General features: G+C 42.1%; 1 protein-coding gene across 1 annotated transcript in view; it reads left to right on the plus strand.

Annotated features, from left to right (window-relative positions):
• Positions 1-18,959, plus strand: part of LOC135102595 (uncharacterized) — a 190,909-nt gene that overhangs the window by 111,252 nt on the left and 60,698 nt on the right. The window lies entirely within an intron of this gene.

Below are 18,959 nucleotides of genomic sequence, written 5' to 3' on the forward strand. Positions count from 1 at the left end.
GTGTGCTGGGAAACCAATCTCATTCACTCTATTTTCACACGTTCTGGCGGTTTGATCATTTAAGCATACTCGTTATAGTGGAAGCCATTGGGAATCTTTAATGGTGTTTTCATGACTAATGATGGTTTAGGGAGGATTCTGTGTTATCACGGGAAAAAACAGGCATTAGGAAGCGATTGATCATATGTATGCCATTGGAAAACAGTCCTAATGAGAGTCCCAAAACGTTTCAAAATACGGGCTTTAATGAAATGAAGAGGAAAAAAAAAGTAATGCTTATCGTACGGCACTGAATTGTTTATAATTGAGAAAGGTTTGTGTCTTTCAATAACTAAATGTATTATAAACTTCGGACGTAAGGATATCCATGTATAGAGCTAGAAAAAAACAGGTTTCTCTTGATAAGCAAAAATGTGGTATTAGCTTAAGTTTACCTATACGAGTTTCTTAATACAATCTTGCAAATGAGCACAGTCTCTTTAGTTTAGAATTCGAGAGTAACTAACATTGGCACCCTAATACCTAGAGAAGTAAACCCTATGGCTGCTGGTGACAATACGGCATTTGTTACTTCAGTACGATAACCTTACTGATGAAAAATGTAATTGTAGACACTAAAAGATTGAAATTACTCAACGATTGATTTTCTTGCTGATACTGGTGGCTTTCTAAATCGTACCCTGAATTTGAACCACTGTATTCTATTAAGTTTGAGAGGTCAAAGCAATCAGCGGGTAAACGGTTGACAGAGAGGCGCAGGAAACACTCACCACTGTACTGGATCACTTATGTGTTCGTGGTATCCCCATGCACTATCTTCCATATTCATCCTCACGTCATTTGGGTACGCTCTCTCTTCTTCGAAATGCTCTGCTGATTGAAGTGCGTCGTAAAAATATTATTTGCTGTGAAAATGTGTTGATAGTGGAGCCGGGAGAGCAACATGAGTGGGTTGTGTGTCAACCTGGAACTCTCCTGATCCAGAAATCTCTATTAGAAACACGGCAGAAAATATCGCCTCTTACCTGCAAAATATGTTGGAATCGAAGACCTTAGGAAGAGATCAGTGCGTGTCGCAGTCCAATTCTTCCCCTTAAATGTAGTGTTAAGTACGTATTGGGTTGTGTCAAGATTTGGTGCTTTTGTTGCCGTGCTGCTGTGTAATTGTGGCCCGGCTGAGTGACGGCGAGTGTGGGTGGTGCTAATATTAGGTTGTTTTTCCATTCGGCGAAGGGTGCTAGTGAGGGTTCGCGAGGATCGTCTTCTAATGCACTCACTAATTACTTCTCATTCGGATCTCGAGTGGCGAGGGGAGTGGGCGTGAAGGAGAGAGAGGTGAACTGTGTGTGTTTGTGTGTATGTGCGTGTGTATGTGTGCGTGTGTTGGAGGTGAGAAAGGAACATACAGAGTGGTGGAGATCGGCGCCTGGAAACAAAGAAGCAGTGGAGACGGAGAAGTGATGTTGGTAGTGGTGGTGGCAGCGGTGATGGTGATGGTGGTGGTGGTGGTGGTAATATTGATGATAGCTCCCATGGCAATGAAGGTGGAGGCTGAAGTAATAGTGGTGAAGGAGGCGATGAATGTGGTGGAGGCAGTGACGTCAGGAAAAGCAGAAGACACAGAGACAGGGCGTGGGAAGCGTTACATGTTTAGACCAATAAAGACGTGTGTATGTAACTTGTGTGTTGGGACTGGTAGTGAGGTTAGGTTAAGTTAGGTTAGGCGAGGTAGCATGGACTTGTGGAGTGAGAGAAATAGGATAAATCGAAGGTAATGTGCAATTAAACGACGTGTGGGTGTGAGGTGTTGGGTGTGGTGGTGAGGTTAGGTTAGGTTAGGGTAGGGAGCGTTGCGGGATAGCCTGGATTTGTGGACTGAGAGAATTTGAAGGTAATGCACAGTTAAGCGACCTGTGGGTGTGAGATGTTGCGTTTGGTGGTGAGGTGAGGTGAGGTTAGGTTAGGTTATGGTTGGGGCGGCGCGAGCTAGAGTGAACGTGTGGAGTGAGAGAAGTAGGGCAAATTGAAGTTAATGCACAGTTAAGCCGCACTGACCCCACCTGTCAGCACCGCGGCTCAGAGGATTGGGGTCATTAGCGGGGGCGATGAGTATAGAGGGTCAGTGGCACCGCGAGCCCCTCCCCCCCTAAAAAAAAAAAAAATCTTACTTTCTGTGCTGCTCCTGATGGTTATGCAGGGAACACCAACGAATGAGAAGAGGAGCGCTGGAAAAAGAGAGGAGGAGCTGGAAGAAAGTGAGAAGCAGAAACCATGGGGAAAGTAAAAAAGGATGGAAAATGAACAATAAGAGGAGCTGGGGTGAAGGAGAGAGAAGTAAGAGTGAAAGAAAAAAAGTGTGAACCAGAGACCATGGCAAAATTAATAAAGCGAAGAATAGCAGCAGTAAAAATGAGGGGACGAGAATGGGAGAAGAGAGGAGCGGCGGAAACCAATGCAAAGTTAAGAAGGGGGAAGAACAAAAATGACAGAAATAAAGTAGTGGAGAACTGGAGGAGAGCAGAACCACAAAATAAAACGATCGAAGTTGGAAGAAAATGAGGCACAGCGACTAATGCAAAGATTAGAAAAAAAAAAAAAAAAGCAGGAGGGAAATGAAGAGAAGGAATAATAAGAGTAAATTTCTTACAGTTTTCATTTCCGGGCAAACTCGGAGGTGGCACCCAGTAGAGAAGCAGAAAGCAGAATAACAGCAGGAGAAAGCAACAAAATACATCCCCAGAGAGAGAGAGAGAGAGAGAGAGAGAGAGAGAGAGAGAGAGAGAGAGAGAGAGAGAGAGAGAGAGAGAGAGAGAGAGAAAATATAAAGAACTAAAAATGTGCCCCTCTTTGCTTTTTCTTGTTTTGTGGGAATATAAACCTTGGGGGGAAAGTGGTTTGCAGTCCCTTTTAACTGCCTTTACGAGACGCGGGAATATGGCGACTTGTACCGGGAATTCCCCTGTGTCAGCAAGAAATGTAATAACGCTGAGGACAGTAATAATGGTAATGATAAGAGGACGGAAATAAAGAGAGGTCCTAGAAATGTTTAACAGGTATGATGCGAGGCGGGTGAAAATGTGGGGATGTGAGAGGTGACAAATGGGTCAAGAAAGGTTACGTTAGGTTAGTTTGGGATAAGTCAGGTCAAGTTAGGGGAGGTGTGGTTTAGGTATGAGGTTAGGTTAGGTTACATTATGTTTGATGAAGTGAGGTAAAGTGGAGTTCGGTTTGGTAGCGCAGATTAGGTTGGGTTAAGTGAGGTGAGGTTAGGTCAGCTTAGGTTAGGTTACATTTGGGTAGGTTAGGTGAGGTGAAGTTAGGTTAGGTTAGGTTATGTTAGGTGAGGTGAAGTGAAGTCAGGTTGGGTTAGGGTAGCTGAGTTTGGGTTAGGTAAGGTGAGGTTAGGTCAGGTTATGTTAGATTAGGTTAGATGAAGTGAGGTAAGATAAGATGTCGCTTTTTTTTTCAGGTTCCATTTTTTCCGAGTACCGAGATGGAGTGTGAGGTGTAAAGTTAGGGTGAGGTGAAATGTGAGGGTGAATGTAAGGTGAGGTGGTGTGAGGTGAGGTGGAGTAATTGTGAGACGAGCATTCATAAAATTAGTTTCCTTGAAGGCATTACGAAGAGAGTGCATTAGTAACGGGTTGCGAGGTGTTGGTGGGAGAGCCGGAGTGTAATGGTGCAGTAATGTCTTGTGTGGGTGTGTGTGCCGAGGAGAGTGTTACAGTGCTGGGGGAGTGTTAGCTGTGTTAGTGGTGTGAAGGTATTACCACTTGAGGGAGCGAGGGAGGGCACGTGCAATGTTGTGAGGAGGCGGCAGGCAGGCAGGCAGGCAGAGGTGGAGGCGCGTTGAGGGTCTTGAGTGTGGTGAGTGGAATACAAAAGAAGACTTAAGAAGGCTTTTCCTGGAAGAGCGATATAATATACAAAGGAAAATTCTAAGCGAAAAAAGAAAGAACTGTGAAGTGGATGGTATACAATAGACTCAAAATAGAATACAGGAAATATTTCTCTTCTTTCCTTCTTTCCTTCCTTCTTTTTTCTTTTTCCAGTCGCAGATACTCCTCCTTCAGTTTTTCTTTGTTGTTGTTATTGTTGTTGTTGTTGTTGTTGTTGTTATCGTTGTTGTTATTGTTGTTGTTGTTGTTGTTGTTGTTGTTGTTGTTGTTGTTGTCCTCCTCCTCCTCCTCCTCCTCCTCCTCCTCCTCCTCCTCCTCTTCCTCCTTCTCTTCCTCTTCCTCCCCTCCCCCTCCTCTTCCTCCTCCTCCTCCAGTTCTTTCTTCTTCTTCTTCTTCTTCTTCTTCTTCTTCTTCTTCTTCTTCTTCTTCTTCTTCTTCTTCTTCTTCTTCTTCTTCTTCTTCTTCTTCTTCTTCTTCTTCTTCTTCTTCTTCTACCCTTCCTTCCTTCCTCTCGTTCTCCCTCACACTATTATATTTTTCATCCCTCAAGGATACCCGTCATCACCCCCTCCTTTCTTCTGCCCCCCGCACTCCCCCGCCCACTCCTCCCACCTCCCCCGTGCCTCAAAGACCATGGTGATGTCAGCTGATGTCCAGACCCTCAGCGCACAATAAGAGAGAGCGAGAGGGAGAGAGAGAGAGAGAGAGAGAGAGAGAGAGAGAGAGAGAGAGAGAGAGAGAGAGAGAGAGAGAGAGAGAGAATATAAGGATGAAATATGATGCGTGGAAGACATACTAAGAAAGGAAAAGAAAAAGGGACGATGGAAAGAAGAAGAAAAAGGAGAAGAAGAAGCAGGAGAAGAAGAAAAAGAAGAAGAAAAAGAAGAAGAAGAAGAAGAAGAAGAAGAAGAAGAAAAAAAGAAAAGAGGAGGAGGAGGAGAAGAACAGGGACTGCCACGAGTAAGCCTGATTGCTTCTTGCAGCTTCCCTTATTTCTTATGTTCTTATGTTCTAAGTAGAAGAAGAAGGAAGCCGCAGAAATGACTAATAATTCAATTATGTACGAGGAGAAAAAAAAGGGAGAAAGAACAGAGAAGTTAGTGAGGAGCTAGACGGACAAGAGAGAGAGAGAGAGAGAGAGAGAGAGAGAGAGAGAGAGAGAGAGAGAGAGAGAGAGAGAGAGAGAGAGGTAACATAGATACAGCAATTACACCAACACAGAAGGCATAAAGTTAAAGATTCAACGAGAAAAGACTACGAAATAGGGCGAAAAATAAAGCAAACGAGGAAGAAGAAAAAAAAGATAAGAGGAGGAAGGAGAAGAGGAGGAGAAAGAGAAGAAGAGGAGGAAGAGAGGAACAACGATGTATCGCAGTAATTACACGAGCGGAGGAAAATGGAACGTAACGACCACTAACGAAAAAGTACGACCATTAACGGGAAAGGTACGATCGCTTACGGAAAAAGAGGCGGCCCCGTTAACGGCAATATTTGGACGACTTACATTAAAAATGGTGGCCGTTGGTCGTCGTGCGGGAGCGGGAAGAACGACCTGCGTACGACCAACGGGAAGAAAATATTACCTACCCATTGATAAAAAAAAAAAAAAAAAAAAAAAGAAAAGAAAAATGGCAAAAGGCAAAGACGAAAGGCAAAGACAGAGTACGCCGTTTAATTTAAAGAAGAGCAAAAAAAAAAAAAATGTATTGTAAAAGGAAATAATTAATAGGGAAATTGTCATCTGCCACTCTGGAATAAAAAAAAAACATGGCAAAAGGCAAAGACGCAGGCCAGAGATAGAGTAAGCCATTTAATAAGGGGAAAAATAAAAATAAGTATTGCAAGAGGAAATAATCTGAAGGAAACCTAGTAAAGTGCCTTTATTACCAATCCCATTAAAAAAAAAAGGGCAAATAGTATGCAAGCCAGAGAGAGTAGGCCATTTAAAGAAGGAAAAAGGAGGAGGAAACTGTATAAGAGGAAATAATTAGTAGGAAATCTATGAAACTGACCTAACTTTACCTACCCACTGATAAAACAATAACAACAACAACAAAAAAATAACAGTGACACACGCCACAGAGAGAGAGAGAGGAACATTCAAAGAAGGGGAAAAATTATGTATTGTAAGAGGAAATAATCAGTAAGGAAACTAGGAAAACTGAAGCCATACTTTCCAAACTTTCCCAAATTGATGTCAGCAAAAAGCGTATCTTGCAAACTTATCATTAACTGCAACGTGAACTGAAATTAATTACGAGTATGTGCGAGAGAAATTTAGACAAGGAAGAGGAAGAGAAAGAGGAGGAGGAGGAGGAGGAGGAAGAGGAGGAGGAGGAAGGTGAAGAGAATGAAGAGGAGGAAGAGGGAGATAGAGGGCAAACTGAGTGATAAGTATGTGCGTGAGGAAGACGAGGAGGAGGAGGAAGAATAAAAGAAGAAGGAAGAGGGAAGGCAACGTGATAATGTGTATGAGAGAGAGAGAGAGAGAGAGAGAGAGAGAGAGAGAGAGAGAGAGAGAGAGAGAGAGAGAGAGAGAGAGAGAGAGAGAGAGAGGACTAAAAGCAAGTAGTGAATAGTTTACGTAGCATCTATAAACAAGAATTGAAAAACTTTTAAACACAAAACTCCTGCAGAATAAAACGAAGATAATTATGAAAACAAAGGACGAGTAGGAAATGAAGGAGGAGGAGGAGGAGGAGGAGGAGGAGGAGGGGAACGTGGCACTCACATCCCCCCTTCTTAGAATTTTGAAACAATGGACATGCAATCAGGTCATCAGAACGGTGAATGAAGTGGCTCTTGTTATCTCCTCCTCCTCCTCCTCCTTCTCCTCCTCCTCCTCCTCCTCCAGACCCTGCACTGTACTTCCTCTAACCGTTGCGGGAAGAAAAAGAATGGCGCGGAGGAGGGAAGGAGAGGAAGAAAGAAGAGGGAGATAAGTAGTGTGGTGGAAAGTGAACGAAAGTGTTGAGTGTTAAAGCGAATGGATGGGTGACTGATTGCGAGAGAGCGAGAGAGAGAGAGAGAGAGAGAGAGAGAGAGAGAGAGAGAGAGAGAGAGAGAGAGAGAGAGAGAGAGAGAGAGAGAGAGAGATGTAGGTCGATGGAGACTGCAAGTATGTGTTTAATCCGAATATTAATGCGAAAATGTAAGTGGAGGAAGAAGAGAAACAGAAGAAAGAGAAGAAGGAAGGAAGGAAGGGAGGTGGAGGAGGAGAAAGAGAAAGAAGAGGAGGAGGAGGAAGAGTAATTCATGAAAATACATAGGAAGGACAGATAACAGGAGAAATATTCACCTGAAATGAGTGTACTGAACTACGTATTACTACCACTGTAAAACAACAGGATAGAACAGTGCAAGGCTTTTCCCCACCAACTTTCACTCTCTCACACACACACACACACACACACACACACACACACACACACACACACACACACACAATAGCGTACCAGAAGAAACTAGAAGAGAGCACCAGATACCTTACAGAAAACGAGAACACGGACAATATGGTATAAAAAAGTAAGCACATGAAAATCACAAATAGAAAGAAAAGGGGATAACTGAATTAAATTGACAGAGAGGCACTATGGGAGGAGGAGAGGGGGGAAGGGGTAGGTGATGGATGAAGGGGCCGCTGAGAGTGAGAGAGGAGGATTGATGAGGGGGAGGGAAGGAAGTGAGGGAGGGATGGGGATGAGGACCGCGGGGACCCATGAGTCAGAAGGTCCGGCAGTGAGGTACAGAAGAGGTGGCGAGGGAGGGAGGCAAACTATTCGGTTCGGAGACTAAATATTTGAGAAAACTCATCACCTGTGTGGGGGTAACGGGGGCGGGCGTGTGGGTGTGTGGAGTGGGTGGGGTTGTGTGTGCACCATACGTACCGTTTTCGTAGTTCCCTTGTAGCGAGCGAGAGGAATAAATAAAAGTATGGTGGTGGAGGAAAGGTACGAATTAATGGCTCAGTCTGGAAGCTCACTTAATCTTGCTTGCTTTCTTTTATTCCTTTTATTTATTTATTTATTTATTTTCCTTTCATTGCTTTTTCTTTCTTTCTTTCTTTTTCATTCTTGTTTCTTTGTCTTTTTTTTCGTTTGTTTGCCGTTCTTTTCTTGTTTGCTTGCTTTTCTACCTTCTCGCTTTTAGTTTCAGGTTTTCCATCACTTGTATATTTGACTCGTTTTTATTATTTTTTTTTCTCCTTTCGTTTTGTATTTTTCCATTTCTTTCCTTTCTTCTTGATTTGATTTCTGTTGTTTATTTCTTGGTATGTCCATTTTGTTTTATCCATTTATTTTTTTTGTGGTTTCATTTTTCAATCTTCTCTTTTTTGCAGGATTTTCCATTACTCATTGCTCTTTTTATCTTTATTTTTTTCTCTCCTTTTCTTGTTTTCTGCGTATTCACTATATTTATACGTACCACTTTGCAAATTACCTTATTCTTTCATTCCATTTTCTTTTTTTTTATTTTAATTTTTATTTCATATTTATTTTTTAAGGGCGTGGCGGGGGAAAATGTTTAGAGCAAAAATTAATATCAATTTGTTTATTATTCCACCTCGGTGTATCTTATTTTAGTCTTTTATCATGTCTCTCCCATTTTTTTTCTTTTCTTTTCCTACTTATTATCTATTATACTTGCATGCATTATCATTCATTAACCCTTTTTCTTTTCTCCATGAATTATCTCTTTTTTTTCTTTTCTCAGGTGTTCGTGGTGAAACTCATATAACGCACCTTTTTGCCCCTCCCTTCATGCATTATACCTTCATTCTTACCCCACCCTTTTAATATTTCACTCCTCTTTATCTTTTTACCTTTTTTTTCTTCTTAGTATTCTTTGTTGGGTGTTTGCATTGATACTCAAACTCAGTACTTTTTTTTTTTTTCATTCGTTATTTTTTATCTGCTCTCTTCTTTAAATTGGTACAGAATTTCGGGCTTTTCCTTTTCGTCTCTTTTTGCCTTTTTCTTTATTTTTTTCTAGTTAAACTCAAACGTAATATTTCTAGTTAGGGTTTTATGTATTTTATTTATTTTTTTGTTCATTCTTTTCTCTTTTTCACTTTCATTTCCTGTCTTTACTTTTAGTACAATATTTCGGCCCCCTTTTCTATTACTTCTTTTTTTTTTTTCATTATTCTTCGTTGGGTGTTCGCAGTGGTACCTAAACGTAATAAGTATTATTTTTTTTACCTTTCTTTTCCTTCATTTTTACTCGTATTACTTTTGTTTTCATCCAGCTTGTTTACTTCATTTTTACGTTCCCTCTCGTTCCTGAGGGAGTATTACATCATTTTATTTCTCTTCCTCATTATCTTCTTGTATCTCCTTGTTTTAATTATTCTTCGTTGGACGTTCGTAATAGAATCCAAATGTAATAGCATTTTTTTTTCAATCTCTTTCTATAATCTTGGACAAACACTCTCTTTCCTTATTATTTTTATATATTTTTTCTTATTTTTCGTTGTGAAACTTATACGTGATGACTTTGTTTATTTTCTCCCCCCTCCTTTTTTTTTTACTTCACTCTCAGTCCTTTCTTAATTTTTTTTTTTACTTTTTTTTCATTATTTTTCGTCGGATATTCGCTATGAGAAAAACGCAGTACCTATTTTTTTTTTTCGCTTCTACCCATAATTTTTGCTTTCATTATCATTACATTGTTCCCATCCTTTCCTTATTATCTTACAATTCTTATTTTTTCATTATTCTTCGTCAGATGTTCGTAGTAAAAAAAAAAACCTATTTTTTTCCAATCATTCCTTTATGTAAGCTTTACCTTCACTCTGATCCCTCACGTACACAATTCCAATCCTCTCCGCATTATCTTCTTACGTTTCTTATTTTCATTATTCTTCGTCGGATGCTGGTAGTAAAAATGAAGCATAACATCTATTTCTCTCCATTCTTTGTTTCGTTCTTACCTTTACTCTCGTCCGTCTCTAGGTACAATATTCCTATCCTTTCCACAATCATTTTTACCTTTTTTTTTTCATTATTCTTCGCAGTGAAACTTTTACGTGGTCTTTGTTTGATTTTTCCCATTCTTTTCCTTATTTTTCGTCTTTAGCCTCCTCCCTTTGCGGAATATTCCAGTCCTTTCCTCATTTTTACCATTCTTTTCTTCCATTATCCTCCCTCGGGTGCTTGCAGTTAGACAGAACGCAATATTATACTTTATTTTTGCTTGTTTCCTATATTGTTTTCTTTCCTTCATTCTTACTTTCACGCTCATCCTTCAGTTAGTGCAATATTTCGCTTCGTTCCTCATTTTTACGTTTCTCTTTTTCCATTTTTCTCCGTCGTGTGTGCTCAGTGAAACAAACGAAATTTCTGTTTTTTTATTTTTTTCCCTACTTTCCCTTATTTCTTCCTTTTATTCCTACCTTCACGCTCATCCCTCAGTTAGTGCAGTATTTCGTTCCTTCCCTTATTACTTTTTTTCTTTCTACATTTTTTTTTTTTTATTATTCTTCCTCGTGTCCTCGTGGTGAAACAAACGAAATTCTTATGTACGTCTTTTTTTCCTTTTCCCTCCCTTTATTCTTGCATTCACGTTTATTTCTCAGTTACTGCAATATTTCAGTCCTTCCCTTATTACCTTTTTTTCCTCTTTTTACCTGTTTTTTTTTCATTACTCTTTGTCCATACGTTTTTCTCTCCTTTTCCTTCTTTTCCTTCATTTATTCTTACCTTCATGCCTATTCCTCGGTTACTGCAATATTTCAGCCTTTCCTCATTACCTTTTTTTATTTTTTCCATTTTTATATTCCTTTCTTTTTCTATTATTCTTCTTCGTCGGGTGTTCGTCTCGGTGAAACTCGTACGCGATGCGATGCCTTTGTTTTTCACCGGAGCTGTCTGTGTCCTGCGGCCCGGGTGTAATATTGGCCCCCACAGCGAAAGCTATGACCCGCCTTGTTTTGAAGCGGGAAATGAATATGTTGAGGCATAAATTTCTGCCCGGCAAGATAAAGAAAACAATGCAATGCTGAAAGGAAGGATTTATACGCGGGAGGAACGAACGAACGACCGCCTGGTGAGAGGGATGGTGGAGAGAGAGAGAGAGAGAGAGAGAGAGAGAGAGAGAGAGAGAGAGAGAGAGAGAGAGAGAGAGAGAGAGAGAGTTAGGGGGTAAACCAACAGACGGAATTAGACTGAACTAGAAGACAGAGGTATGTACATAAAACGATATACAAACACACAAGCAGACAGACAGAATCAAATAGAAAAGCGGCAAAAAAAAAAAAAAAAAAAAAAAACATGCTAATGAAGAAAGACAAACACAAACACTGACATAAGAACAAACGGGGGAAAAAAGAAAAGAACCCAGGCAGAAAGATATTCCAGACAGACAAATGCAAAAAAACACTCAAACGTACTGACAGAAGCAGACACACACACGCAAACACACAAGCAGAAACAAAACGCATGAACAGAGACAGACACACACACACAGGCGGTGGAAAAAGAGAAAAAGATGGACAGGGGAACGGGCACACAACACACAATTAAGATAGTTCATTCAGGCCGTAATAAAATTGGTCTGAAGATAGTGCGGTAAATAATGTGTGGAAAGTGAACCCATAAAATTAATGTTTCCACCAATACTGAAGGAGGAGGAGGAGGAGGAGGAGGAGGAGGAGGAGGAGGAGGAGGAGGAGGAGGAGAGGGAGGAATGAGAAGGAGGAAAGTTAAACGAGAGAAGAAAAGAGAGGGGAGATAAAAGTGAAATCAAGAATATGAGCGAAAAAATAATAATAATAAGAGGAGGTGGAGGAGGAGGAGGAGAAGGAGGAGGAGGAGGAGGAGGAGGAGGAGGAGGAGGAGGAGGAGGAGGAAGAACAAAAACAAGAACAAGAAAAAGAAAGGAAAAAAATAACACAAAATAAGGAACACCAGAGAAGAAAAATGGGGAAAAAGAAAAAGGAAAGAAAGGAAGAAGCAGCAGAAGGAACAAAAAGAAAAAATGTGAAGAAATCCGGAAGCTGATACACTGATAAAGAAAAAAAAAATAAGAGGGAAAAAAATCGTGAAGGATACATGAAACAGCACAGCCATTGTAGTCGAGGAATACAAAGAAGTCTTCATAAAGGTGGCACTAAGTAGCTCAAAGTGAAGAGTAAAGAGACTCCAGCCGCGCCCCGCCGCCCTCGTCTGATTTGCATGGCGGGGCGTGCAAGTCCGCCACCCCCCGCCACGCCGCTGCCTTGCCTAAACACTCACAGCTCCCAGGACCCTGCAGGGCACGGAGGTGCATCCCCTGAGAGCGAGCGAGAGAGAGAGAGAGAGAGAGAGAGAGAGAGAGAGAGAGAGAGAGAGAGAGAGAGAGAGAGAGAGAGAGAGAGAGAGAGAGAGAGAGAGAGAGAGAGAGAGAGAGTTTCACCAATTACGAAACTTATGGTAAAAATTCAAGTAATTGCCTAGAAGTTTCATTAAAAAAACAAAAAAATACACCCAAAATATTACCACACTGATTTTTGGTGATGCTTTATGACTGGGAGGACAGAGTGACTACCGATGCACCAGTTCAGTATGGGCTATAGTATACAGAGATATCACTGCCCATCCCTATCACTCGTCTACTCCACCCGGGCTGTCCTTTATTTTGTCCTGTATCCCGGTGATTGACTTGTTCCCCGAGCCTCGCAATGGTTCATGCAGAAGTCTGGTATTTCCCACTGAACTAACAGATGACCTTGATGTCGTGAACTTGAAGGAATGTGTCAGTTCTCCACCAAGGCCTCAAGGATTAGCAAAAAGGAGAGGACCCACAATAGCATTACAAAACATGACGTGCACGCTTCATCTTTCCCCACCTTTCCCCATCCTTCCCTCCCTCTCCTCATCACTCACAACACTGACAATAAAGCTCTGAGATGCTGCGAGATGCTACACACGAAGGAGCTACGTCCATAGATAGATAGATAGATAGATAGATAGATACTTTATTAAGAACATAAGAACATAAGAAATAAGGGAAGCTGCAAGAAGCGACCAGGCTTACACGTGGCAGTCCCTGTTTGAAACACACCTACCTATTTCCATCTGTTATCCCCATCCATAAACTTGTCTAATCTTCTCTTAAAGCTCTCTAGTGTCCTAGCACTAACTACATGATTACTGAGTCCGTTCCACTCGTCTACCACTCTATTTGAGAACCAATTTTTCCCTATCTCCTTCCTAAACCTAAATTTTTCAAGCTTGAACCCGTTATTTCTTGTTCTACCCTGGTTGCTGATCCTAAGAATTTTGCTTACATCTCCCTTGTTATAACCCTTATACCACTTAAAGACTTCTATCAGGTCCCCTCTTAACCTACGTCTCTCTAAAGAATGTAAATTCAACAGCTTCAACCTCGCCTCGTAAGGAATACTCCTCATCCCCTGTATCCTTTTAGTCATTCTCCTCTGTATTGATTCTAATAGACCTATATCCTTCCTGTAATGTGGGGACCAGAACTGCACCGCGTAGTCTAGATGAGGTCTGACCAGCGCTAAGTATAACTTTAATATTACTCCCGGCCTTCTACTTTTAACACTCCTAAAAATAAATCCTAGTACCCTATTTGCCTTGTTTCTGGCTTCTATGCATTGCTTCCCTAGACGGAGTTCAGAGCTAACTAAAACTCCTAAATCTTTCTCGTACCCTGTACCTACCAGAGTTTGGCTGTCTAATGTGTACCTATTGTGTGGGTTTCCTCTACCTACGCTAAGCACTTTGCATTTATTGATATTAAATTGCATTTGCCATCTATCCGTCCATTCATTCATTCTATCTAAGTCTGCCTGCGTCACATCTCGACCACGTTTAAAAGACTGAAATTGACGTTACACTGGTTTTTAAGAATTTATGCGGTTCTAGTGACATATTGACAAGATTTCTACATTAATGACTGGATAGACACTCTTGAGAACCCGGCTAATCATCTCTTTGATCTTTGAAAACAGTCTTGGTAAGAGAGCAAAGCGTCTCTGAATACGAGCCAGACACTCCATACATGTCACGGGGAAGCAAACAGATGGAGAAGCAGGAAGGCGGCAAAGGGCGAAGATAAGAAAAAGAGGGAAGAAGCAACTGAAGCAAGCACACAATATGAAGCAACTACCTCAACCCTACTCATCTAAAACAGGTAGGCAGGACAGACAGAGGTATATGCCATGCAGGGGCGTCGCTTTCTCTCGTGGTGGGTGTGAAGGGGGGGCGGCAGGGTATGGCGGAAGACGTGAGAGGTGAGGCGATGAGGAGGGAGATGCAGACAGGACGCAATACAAACACATGGAAAAAGACAGACAGGCGAGGAGGAGGAAGGCGCAACAAGGGAAGGGAGGGAAGGTGGAGAGGGAAGGAGGGAGGGAGGGAGGAAAGCAGGGAAGTCATGATGAGAAACGAGTGGAAAAAAATCACAGGAGACACGAATTGGAAGTGTGATGCGGCGTGACACAGACGAGGACGATCCCAGAGAGGCTACGGCAGATATGAGGAGTGGGAGTCACGCATAGACGAGAGAGAGAGAGAGAGAGAGAGAGAGAGAGAGAGAGAGAGAGAGAGAGAGAGAGAGAGAGAGAGAGAGAGACTTGGAGAAAGCAAAACAAGAAAGTGGAAAAAGAATCTTCTGCGAGAGTCTGCGAGGGGAGGAAGCAAGACTGTGTAAAGAATTCTGGTCCGTCATAAACGCTCACGGAGAAAGAGAAGTACGAGGAGGAAGAAGGGAAGGAAGAAGAAAAAAACAGTTCCATCTGAATGACACAAACATGCTGCACCACTACTGCCAGACGCTCGGAAATTACGGAGAAGTTAAGGGAAGGATAACTCTCTCAGGAGGAATGAATTACAAACGGGTGCCTTGTGGCGGGACGGAGCCGTGAGTAAAACTTCTAACCAACTGAGAAATGGAGGGAGAGATGATGCGCCGACTTGACTCGCGGGGAAGGAAAGAAGTGAAACGAAGATAAGGATACGTAGCAAGGGAAAGGAGGAGGAGAAGAAGGAGGAGGAGGAGATGAAGGAAGAAAGGAATGAGTGAGGTGACGATGGGCTGACATTTAACAGAGGAAAAAGAGCGGAGGAAAACGAGGGCAAGAAGGAGGATGAGCAGGAAATGGGGTCAAACAGGGTGCACGAGAAGGAAGAGGAGGAGGCGAAGTAGGAAATGGTGTCAAACAGTTTGTATGAGGAGGAGGGAGAGGAGGACAAGGAGTAAGAGAAGGAGGATTAGAGTGAAACTAAAGAGTAAGAGAGAGAGAGAGAGAGAGAGAGAGAGAGAGAGAGAGAGAGAGAGAGAGAGAGAGAGAGAGAGAGAGAGACGGCCTCTCGCAACACAACACGTCGCAAGAGAGAGAGAGAGAGAGAGAGAGAGAGAGAGAGAGAGAGAGAGAGAGAGAGAGAGAGAGAGAGAGAGAGAGAGAGAGAGAGAGAGACACGGCCTCTCGCAACACAACACGTCGCAAGAGAGAGAGAGAGAGAGAGAGAGAGAGAGAGAGAGAGAGAGAGAGAGAGAGAGAGAGAGAGAGAGAGAGAGAGAGAGAGAGAGAGAGGCTAGGGCATGCGTGCATCATGTTAAAGGAGATGAGGGAAGGAGGCGCATTACTGCTGGCTGGCTGCGGGAGATGAATGGTGCGCAGGGTGGATGTTGCGGCGGTCCACGATGAATGACTTTGCCGATGATTACACGGCTCTTGGCTGCCTGCACCGATAACTGGAGGGTCTTCTTGTGTTTAATGATTGCACCTGATATCTCTCCACTCGCCACCCCCCCATGTCGTGCCCCAATGCCCTTTACTTCCTCCCCATGCTCCCTCTTTCTCCCATCACTCCTCCCCACTCCTCCACCACGCGCTTAAAAAAAGGAGGCAGAACTAAATGATGATGGATAGATGTATAAAATATTGTGAGGTAGATTGATACAGAATGTGCGGTGATAAGAGTGATTTTCCGATAAGAAGTGAGTTTTTAATGAGTTTCCGTATTGATAGTTTGACAAGAAAAATGAGAAAAAAAGGTGATTAAAAAGGTGATTCGCTTCATGATTAAGTGATGTTCAGCTAGAGGGTATGTGCATATTGATGGCTGGATAAACACAACATAGATGGATAGATAGAGAATTATGAGAGAGAGAGAGAGAGAGAGAGAGAGAGAGAGAGAGAGAGAGAGAGAGAGAGAGAGAGAGAGAGAGAGAGAGAGAGAAATAAGCTGACATAAAGCTGTACTGGATGAGTTTACGTGGAAGGGAGATGAAAGTAGTACGTGGAAGAAAAGAGGCGGACAGGTGGACAGACAGATGGGCAGCAGGTGGACGCGTGATGGATGCGTGCCGGGCAGGTGGGTGGAAGTGCACGATTAATCCCCCCGTAAAGTGGATGTGATGTGTTGAGTCTCGGATAAATAATCGCAAAAGTGAATTTACTGGAGAGATTATCGCGTGAAAAATTGACGGGGATAAGTCGTACCCTCAGGCTTTGTCCCTCACTCCATCCATCCGTTACCACGTTTTCTTCCTCCCTTATTCTCTCCTTTCTCATATTTCTATCTCCCTCCTCCTCTTTTTCTCTCGTTTTTCGTCCTGAACCCTCCCACTTTATTTTCTCCGTCTCTTTCTCTTTCTCTCTCTGTCTCTCTCCATCCTTTATTCTTTTCTTCTTTCGCTGTGTTATCGTCCATTTTTTAGCTTCCTTTTCTCTTCTTTTCTCTTCCTCTTTTTTTCTTTTATTATCCTTTGTACCTCTCCTACGTGTCCTATATTTCTCTCTCTCTCTCTCTCTCTCTCTCTCTCTCTCTCTCTCTCTCTCTCTCTCTCTCTCTCTCTCTCTCTCTCTCTCTCTCTCTCTCTCTCTCTCTCTCTTCGTCTTTTCACCATTTTTCCTTATTTTTCTCTCCCCTCTCTCTCGACTTTTCCTCCGTTCTTATTTGCTTCTTTCCTCAGTTTCCATCTTCCTTTCCTGTCACTCCCTTTTATGGACAAGTTTTTTTTTTCCTTTCTCTCTCTCTCTCTCTCTCTCTCTCTCTCTCTCTCTCTCTCTCTCTCTCTCTCTCTCTCTCTCTCTCTCTCTCTCTCTCTCTCTCTCTCTCTCTCTCTCTCTCTCTCTCTCTCTCTCTCTCTCTCTCTCTGTGTGTGTGTGTGTTTCTGTCTCTCTCCCTCCTTTCGCACTTCTTCCTACCCGTCTCAGTGAAATATTTCTTTCAAACGATTCCTCCTTCTCGTTCTTCCTCCTCTTAGAAAAATATATTTCTCCACCCTTCTCTCTTTCTCTCTCTCTCTCTCTGTCTCTCTCTCTCTCTCTCTCTCTCTCTCTCTCTCTCTCTCTCTCTGCTCCCACGCACTTTCTTCATGCATTATTTCGTTCCATTCCATCTCCTTTGCCTGCTACCATCCAACCATCCATCCACGTGTCTATCCGACCAGCTGCCCAGGCGTCCACGGTCCATCTCTCTCCCTTCCTCCGCGCATCACCTTCCTGCAGTCGTCCCATGAATATAAGATCGCGCGTGTTTGGTACTGGTTAGCTTGCCTGACGCTGCCGGCCATGGGAGGAAGTACGTAGTTGGTGTCTATGAATATAAACCTATTTACGTGTATTGAAGACGCTATTGGTACTGTTATTACTTTGGCTGGTATTATTGTTACTGCTGGTGCTGTTGCTTCTATTGCTGCTGCTGATGCTGCTGCTGCTGCTATTGCTACTATTACTGTGACTTACTGTGACTGTTACCGTTACTATTGTTGTTGGTGCCACTGCTACTACTACTACTACTACTACTACTACTACTACTACTACTACTACTACTACTACTACTACTACAACTACTACTACTACTTCACTACCACCAAAAACAACAATAAAAACTACAATGACAACATTAACATCAGCAGCAGCACTACTACTACTACTACTACTACTACTACTACTACTACTACTATTACTACTACCACTACTACTACTACTACTAATACTAATACTAATACTAATACTACTAATACTACCATCTTTGCAAGTACTTTGGTAGTAGATATACAAATGCAGCAGTGAAAGCAATAAAGGTTATAACCCGACAACCTCTCGGGTTATAAGCTACGGGCATTGCAACATTGCTGTGAGGTGTTAACGTGGCAACCCTGCAAATATGGCGGCCGTGTTGACTTACTTGACGAGCCCTTTGTAAAGTTATTTTTTCCACAGCCAGTTGACTTTTATCATTCACCCTTTTAGAAAAATAAATAGAAAAGAAAAGATCCAACATCTGGGTCGTTGATTAGTGTGGATTTGTGCGGGAAAAACAATAGGGAAGGAAGAAGAGGGACGAGATAAGATGAACATTACACAAAAGTACAATCATCGTTATAAAAGAGGGGAATAATGCTGCTAAAAGTGACGTCTAACTTGAATAAATATATCATGAGTGTTGGTTGAAGACGATTTCTGTGAGGAGAGAGAGAGAGAGAGAGAGAGAGAGAGAGAGAGAGAGAGAGAGAGAGAGAGAGAGAGAGAGAGAGAGAGAGAGAGAGAGAGAGAGAGAAAGGAAAAAAACTTCTATCAAAAGTTAAGTTAAAGTAGAATAAATATATGCTGAGTGTTGGCTGAAGGCGATTTGTGGGAGCTGGAAGAAAAAAAACACGTTGGAAAGATGAGCTCAGGAAACAGGAGGTATATTCACTAAGCTAGAATTATCGTGTGATTATGAGGAATAGAGTAATAGAGGAACAGAGTAATGCTTGAATCTTCCATCCTGTTAATGTACAGGTGTGGTGCGTCAGAAAAGATTGCGTGGAAGACATGGTTTAAAAACAAAAGGGAAAAGAGAAAATGAGGATGAAAAATATACATGGCAGGAAGGTAAAGTAAAAAAAAAAAAAAAAAAGAAATAATAAAAAAAAGCTTGCATGTGAAAAAATAGAAATAAAACGCGATGCAGGAAAACAAAAGAAAGTTGAAAAGCTTACATGTGAAAAATTGAGGAATGAAACATGGACCAGAAAAGAAGATACGCATACCGATAGAAAACCTTGCATGGGGAAAAATGAAAAATAAAATACTATGCAAAAAAAAATAATAAT

This window comes from Scylla paramamosain, chromosome 8 (assembly GCF_035594125.1).
Source record: "Scylla paramamosain isolate STU-SP2022 chromosome 8, ASM3559412v1, whole genome shotgun sequence".
NCBI lineage: Eukaryota > Metazoa > Arthropoda > Malacostraca > Decapoda > Portunidae > Scylla > Scylla paramamosain.